General features: G+C 51.3%; 1 pseudogene; it reads right to left on the bottom strand.

Annotated features, from left to right (window-relative positions):
- Positions 1-383: 383 nt before the first annotated feature.
- Positions 384-1,511, bottom strand: LOC130679601 (immunoglobulin heavy variable 3-23-like; annotated as a pseudogene).
- Positions 1,512-6,806: the final 5,295 nt, after the last annotated feature.

The following is a 6,806-nucleotide window of genomic DNA, read 5'->3' as shown; positions in this document are numbered from 1 at the left end:
GGCTGCACCGTGGTGGCCAGTTGAGCCTGTTTTGTGAAGTTACCTGACTCATGTGCAAATAATTGTAATTAATTAGCTCTCAGGGATTGACTGTATATGACCCTCGGCCTTTAATGCATGTGAGTGTGCTTCTCTCATTTTCAAGAAATGTTTCTAATCCAGACACTTAATAGGTAAACACAGAATTGAGTCCACAGAGGTTCATGCCCAGAACGCAGTGCTAAATGGAGAGGAAGCCGCAGACGTCACAGGAAAGCAGCCCTTCCCTTCCCTTTATACCTGCTCCTGGCTCTGAACCTGGACTGGATCCAGAGCACCCTGGTGTGCTGAGCCCCTGTAGCCCACCCACTCCTGGGTCCCTGCAGGAAGGTTGGTGTCTGGGCTCACACTGACTTACCCTCACTGTGTCTCCCATAGTAATACAGGGCTGAGTTCTTGACTGTCAGGTTGACCATTAGCAGATCCACCGTGTTCTTGGCATTGTCTCTGGAGATGGTGAACCGGCCCTTCACGGAGTCAGTGTAGTATTTGCTGCCTTCACTACCACTAACAGCTGAGACCCACTGAAGCCCCTTCCTGGAGCCTGACATGCCCAGCGTATGGCATAGCTACTGAACTTGAGTATAGAGCCTTCATAGGAGAGTCTTAGCGTCCCGCCAGACTGCACCAAGAATCCGTCAGACTCCACCAGCTGCACCTCACACTGCACACCTGCAAACACAGAGAAGTCATGGTCAGGCACCTGTCACACATCCTCTGTTGCCCCTACTCACACCCCACACAACCCCTAGTGTCTTGCCAATGGGTTTCAGCCCCGGGCAAGTTGGCTGTGGATTCAATGTAACCAAAGAAATTAACAGCAAAACGTTGTTGGGATGAAAGGGTTATAACCAAATTAATTTCCAGGTGGCAGATCAGTCACTAAAATCCCATTCATTCACTCAGAGCGAGTCTGCATGAAGCAAGCCGGTATCTGCCTATGGGCACCTCTGTCCACACAGCCATCCTCTGTGCCTCTCTGCCTGCACAGCCATCATCCCACACAGCTGTCCTCTGGGCCCCTCTGCACAGTCATCCTGCACAGCTATCCTCTGGGCCTCTGTCCTCGGTGCTGCCACCTCTACAGCCTCTGCTCTCCTGCAGCCTTGCAGCCCTGCCACCATGTTGTGCCCAGAGCACTGGGTGGAGCTTTTTATGGAGTCAACAGTCATGTATTGCCCACAGGTCTGCAGTGAGCTAGTCAACCAGTGCCAGGTGAGATTCCTGGACACATAACTCTCATTTTATCCACACCTAGGGTCTCCTGTCCCCCATCCATAACCTCCTAGAAGAGCAGCAAGGAGAACCCAGCTCAGCCCAGACTCCATGTTGAGCCGTGTGTGTTGAGACCTGATGACCGACTGGGGACACCTGGGACTCCCGGGGCTGGGGCTCCTCTCCCAGAGCTGCAGGGTCAGGGCTGGGCTGCTCTTCATCAGCACAGGGAGGGCCCCATTTGCATGAGCTCTGACTCTGCAGCATCTCTAAAGCAGGAGAAGTGGCAGGCGAGCATCACCCTGCGGTGAACATGGTGGTCCCTCAGGTGGAAGGGCCTTCCCCAGATCCCTCTTCCATAACCACCTGAAATGTCTCTTACAGTGTCCATTTCCTTTGCAAAAGAGGACTTCAAACTTGTACTTTTTCTTTATGGCTTGGTGGGACTGCAAAGAACTATTCCTTCTTCCGGTGTCAAGGGCTTTCAGCTCAAAATAATCCACATGCCAAAGGCCACTTCAAGGCGGCTTGTCCTGACACTTCTCTGTAGGCCGAGTGATCACCCAGTTGGTTAGCAGAGTCTCCTACTCGGGCTCCTCTGGGTCCCACCACCACCTCACTGTGCTGCCTGTGAAATCACACAGAGCAGAGGTGTCACACTGGAGCTCAGCATGGGTCCTGGACACTGGGCTGAGGGTGCACCCTCTCCAAGCAAGCCTGCCCTCCGGGCACAGCCTTCCTCTCTGCAGTGTCAGAATTAGCAATCATCCTGCAGAGATAATGGGGTCGGATTAGCCTGAACCCATCTCAGTTCTGATAGACCATTGTCTGACGCAGTTAGCCAGCCCCACTGTGAATACTTCATCCTCACCTGGGACAGGACACTAGGGTCAAGGGTAGTCACCATGAGTCCCATTACACCAGGGCTGTGCCTCAGTTATCAAAGGCTCTCACACAGGCCTTCCAGAGAGGCAGCAGACAGAGGGGACACTGTAATCCTCAACACACCTGGGACCAGGATTGAAATTGCCGGTGGGCATTTATGGGGGTGCTGGGGGGAGGGGCCTCCTGGACTCACTCTGTGTGTGCAGGAAGGAGAAGAGTTTGTACATGGGAATCTGGATCTCTGTCCTTGTACCAATCCCTGGGCCTCTGTGTGCACCCACTCCCCTCCAAGGTGGGTCATAATGCACTGGACTTTCAGGAGAGTGAGGGTGTGTGTATGCAGCTCTACTGAGGGGCAAGCACAGGCATAGCGTCCACACCTTTGAGAACATCGGGACAAGAGCAAACCCAGACCCTCCTCCATCACCTCCCACTCCTGCTGCTAGTGGCCTAACAAATGGCTAAAACGGATGGACTTAAAATAGCAAGTGTTTACATGCATACAGAACAGCAGACAGGCTCACCATGCTGGTGGAAATTAAAATCTACAGAGTCAGTCTGGAGCTCAGTAAGGCAGTTTTCTACAAAGCTGAGTGTAGTTTTATCCTACAATCCACAAGTCACGGTCCTGAGTGTTTACCGACCTGTCTTGAGAACTTCTGTCCACACAAACTAGACAGGAATGATTGTCGTTGCTCCATTCATAAGGGCTGAAACAGGAGACAAGCAAGATGTTCTTTCACAGGTGAGGGGTGAGCACTCTGTGCTCTGCATGTGCCAAGGACAATCTTCACTGGCAGAATGTGAGGAGAGCTTTAGGGGAGCTAAGAAGACATACAGGAGTCTCTTTTTGAAATGGATCTGAACATCACATATCACAAAATTAACTTTTTTTTCAACTGAACACTTGAGCGACATTAAGTCATTCTCAACCTTGTGCAACCATCTCCCTTGTCCAGGCCCCAAACCTTCCCATCTCCCCAAAAGGAAACCGTCCCACAAGCCCCTTCCTCCTGTTCCTCTCACCTCCATCCCTGGCAGCACAGCCTGATTTCTCTCCTGTGGACACGCCTGTCCTGTGTATTTCACACGAGTGGAATCGCATCCTCTGGGCATTTTGTGTCTGTCCCCATCAAAGTTTCAGAGTTCATCCACCTTGTAGTTTGTGTCTTTACATCATTCCTTAGTTGGCTGAATAACATTCCAGAGTAAGGATGTTCCACCATTTATTCATGCACAGCTTAACATCCGGGCCGTTTCCACCACCACGCTGTTGTGAATACTACTGCAGTGGCTAAGCATTTATTCATGTCTGTTTGCGTCCCAGTTTCCATCTTTTTCCATGTACATGTCACGGCAGAAGTGCTGGTGGTGTGCTCATCCTGCCTGTAACATTTTGAGGAGCTTCTGTCTGTTCTCCACAGTGCCCAGCATCTTTTCACATCCCCAGCCGAGTACCGTGAGGGCTCCCACTTCCCCACACCCCTACTTCCCCTCTGTTTTCATAGCCATCCTATGTTCCAGGAAATAGTACATCCTGGTTTTTCAGTTTCTATTTCCCTATGGTCTGAAGGTGTGGAGCATATTTTCGTGTACATGTTAGGCATTGTATATTTTCTTTGGAGCAAAATTCATTCAAGTCCTTTACTGCCTCCCTGTTTAAATGTGGTATGTTTACCATTTCCTTGTTCAGTAGTTAGTGTTCTTTGTATATTTTGGACACTGGAGTATTCTTAGATTTGAAAATCTTTAATTTCATGCTTTTGATTATCTTTTCACATTCATACTAATGTCCTTTAATGACAGATGTATGTAATTTTGACGAACGCCAAGATAGAAATTCTTTCTTTGCAGCTCTCAGTGTCTTAAGAAGAACCACGTGACACATCCAGGGTCATGAAGAGCTGCTCTCAGGCTCCCCTCCAGGGATCCCAGGATGTTCGGTGTTACATTCAGCTCCTCAAAGCACTTTGAGTTGGTCTTTGTATATGAGGTAAGGTTTGGACAGATTCATTGTTTGCAAGCGGAAATCCAGTTTTCAGGGCAGCATTTGGGGAGATACTCCACCTCAAGCTCCCCACAACCTAGACAGGATTAATTCACCCCGGAAGTGTGGGCCTCTCTGTGCACGCTCAGTTCCATGCCACTGGTTTACGTGGTTTACGGGTCCGTCCTCATACCAGGAGGAAACTGTTTGATGCTTCCCAAATGCCATGAGGATCCCTCAGTCATGACTGCAGATGTAAAATGGTAAAACTACTTGAGAGGCACTTTAAGTGTCCCTATGGAGGTAACCTGGACATTCCAAGCAATGGGGGAGCCAGGCCCTGAGGGATTTAAAAAAGTCATGTAAAAACTTAGGTTCACACAAAACCTACACAAAGAAATAATGCTTATATCTGCATTGCTCTTTTGAACTTCTCATACTGTACATTCTGCTCACAGGGAGACAAGTCACAGGGAACAAATGACCCCACAGCTTTGGGACTCAAACGGGGATGGAAGGGTTCAAGGGACATTTTACACAATCCCCTCCATGGGCAGGATTATGGAGGTGATTCTGGTGACTTGGAGACAAAGATGGGAGCTTTAGGGACGGCCTCTGCTTCCTAGACAACACGTTACTCTGACGGGATTTTAAGTACAGGCGTTAGTAAAGGCAGTTCTGACCATGTTCTCAGATGAAGACCAGAACAGGGCTTGACACTGGAGGGGGGCCGTCCTCTTTATTACCTGGGAGAGAGCCTGGTGCAGCTGTGTCTGTGTCCATCTTCTGTGGAAGGGAGAGCGTGGGAGAATGACCCTGATGTGTCTCCGAGGGCCGGTGCTAAGCGGGGTGAAGGACATGGTGGCTTCTCCTTGGAACTTGAAACAAGTGCAGTGGGATCTGTGTAGACCGTTCGCAGGCTGTATGCCTGCTTCTCCACGTCACCATCAATGATCCAGGATAACCACATCTTCCCATGAGAAAAGGAACAATGGCTTGGCCCTGACTGAGTACCCAAAACTCCAGAAATACCAGGCCACCCGCTTCTCCTCTTTTGACATCTGTCCCAGGTTTTCTGCTGAAGCCACACATCCTGTGATCTGTCCCAGCCTGTGACTGGTTCACTGTGGTGTGACTCGAGGTCCCTCTGAAGGGTGTCTGCTTGGAGCACCCCTGGGTAGTCCTGTAGGCAGTCCAGTAATGTCCCGAGCACACACCCCACCCTCGCTGTGGTTGAAGGCCGTGTGGTCTCACATATGTTGCAGCCTCACCTAGCATCCTTGCTGTGTCTCCCACAAGGGTGTCCTCCTAAATAATAAAGCAAAATATGCAAACCATCTTAATTTACTCTTTATTCAGCTACTCAAAGGCCAAGAATCAGAATCTCATCATTATGAGTTCTTGATGTTAAGAGCCTCTTTCTGCTGGGAGAACACAGAATGATCCGGCCATGGCCAACTGCACATGGCAGGCTGACTAGGCCCGGCCCCAGTTTTCTGTCAAACACTAAGCTGGTTGCTGCTGTGATAATATTTTACAGTTTTATTCAATTCCATCATCCATTGTCCTACCCCAGGAGGCTCTCCTAGATGACCTGGTGGTGCCTGAGTCACACAGAGCGGGCCTGGGAATGACCTTGCTGGTGGATAGCAGCTCAGTTTCCCGAGGGTCCAGCCTGGCCTTCCTGATGACCATCCCCATGGACCCTGGGTGAGCCCGGCCTGCCCACTGATGGCCACCCCACAGCCCACAGCCATGAGGGAGGCTCATCTGCAGGCCACTCAGAGCCCAGGTGAGCAGGCCACACAGTGACAGTGTGAGCAGGACAGGGTCATTCTTCCTTACTCCCCATGGTCACCAAACATGTGCAACCCCTGGACTCCTGCTTCACTCGCTTTTGCCAATGTGTCCACACAGGGAACAGCAGGGGAGCCCTGGACAGGGTGAGGGACAATATCCCTCCAGCCCTTTCAAGAGCCTGTGGGTGTCACAGCTGAGCTCCAGGTAAATACCCTGAGCACTGAAATCAGGGCACAGATAACACATCCTCTAACCTCAGTAGCAGAGGCAGCAAAGGGCAAAGCAGGAAAAGAACAAGTGGTGGTGAAACAGATAAGAAGGAAAGTCAGCTCAGGGTCAGAGCCGAGGTTTATCTGTGCACTATGGTCAGGGGGTGACTCAAAAGTGAGCCCAGGGGGGACTGCAGCACCTGACGCTGGCCCTTACCCTGTGTGGCTTTTGCCACAGGCACACACCCTGTGCTAGTCAGGGGCTATCCCAGAGGGCTCTGTGCTCACACTGATTGGGATCCCCCACCAGGGTCCCTGGAGCTTCCTCGGGTTTCCCACCCTGGTGAGCACCCAGGGTCATGTGTGCCTCCTTGGGTTCACACTATATTTGGTGCAAGGGAGAGAAGAGCTCCGATCAGCAGGAAAACAAGAAAACCTTCTGTCCTGCGAGATGTCAGGAGTGAGCAAAAGAACATAAATATACAGAAGATCCCTGGGGGAGCTGCCACGTGGTGAGGGAGCCCGGACCCTGGCAGGAAGCCACCCTGAGCCTCCCTGTGCACCTGCTCCTGGGGCTCCGTCCCTCTGACGGTGGGTCCTCAGCGCCCCCTGGTGTCCTGAGACCCTGCAGCCTAGCCCCTCCTGAGTCCCTGCAGGGAGGTTGGTGTCGG

Source organism: Manis pentadactyla, chromosome 11 (assembly GCF_030020395.1).
Source record: "Manis pentadactyla isolate mManPen7 chromosome 11, mManPen7.hap1, whole genome shotgun sequence".
NCBI classification, from domain to species: Eukaryota; Metazoa; Chordata; class Mammalia; order Pholidota; family Manidae; genus Manis; species Manis pentadactyla.
This window is presented reverse-complemented; position numbering and strand designations above follow the sequence as displayed.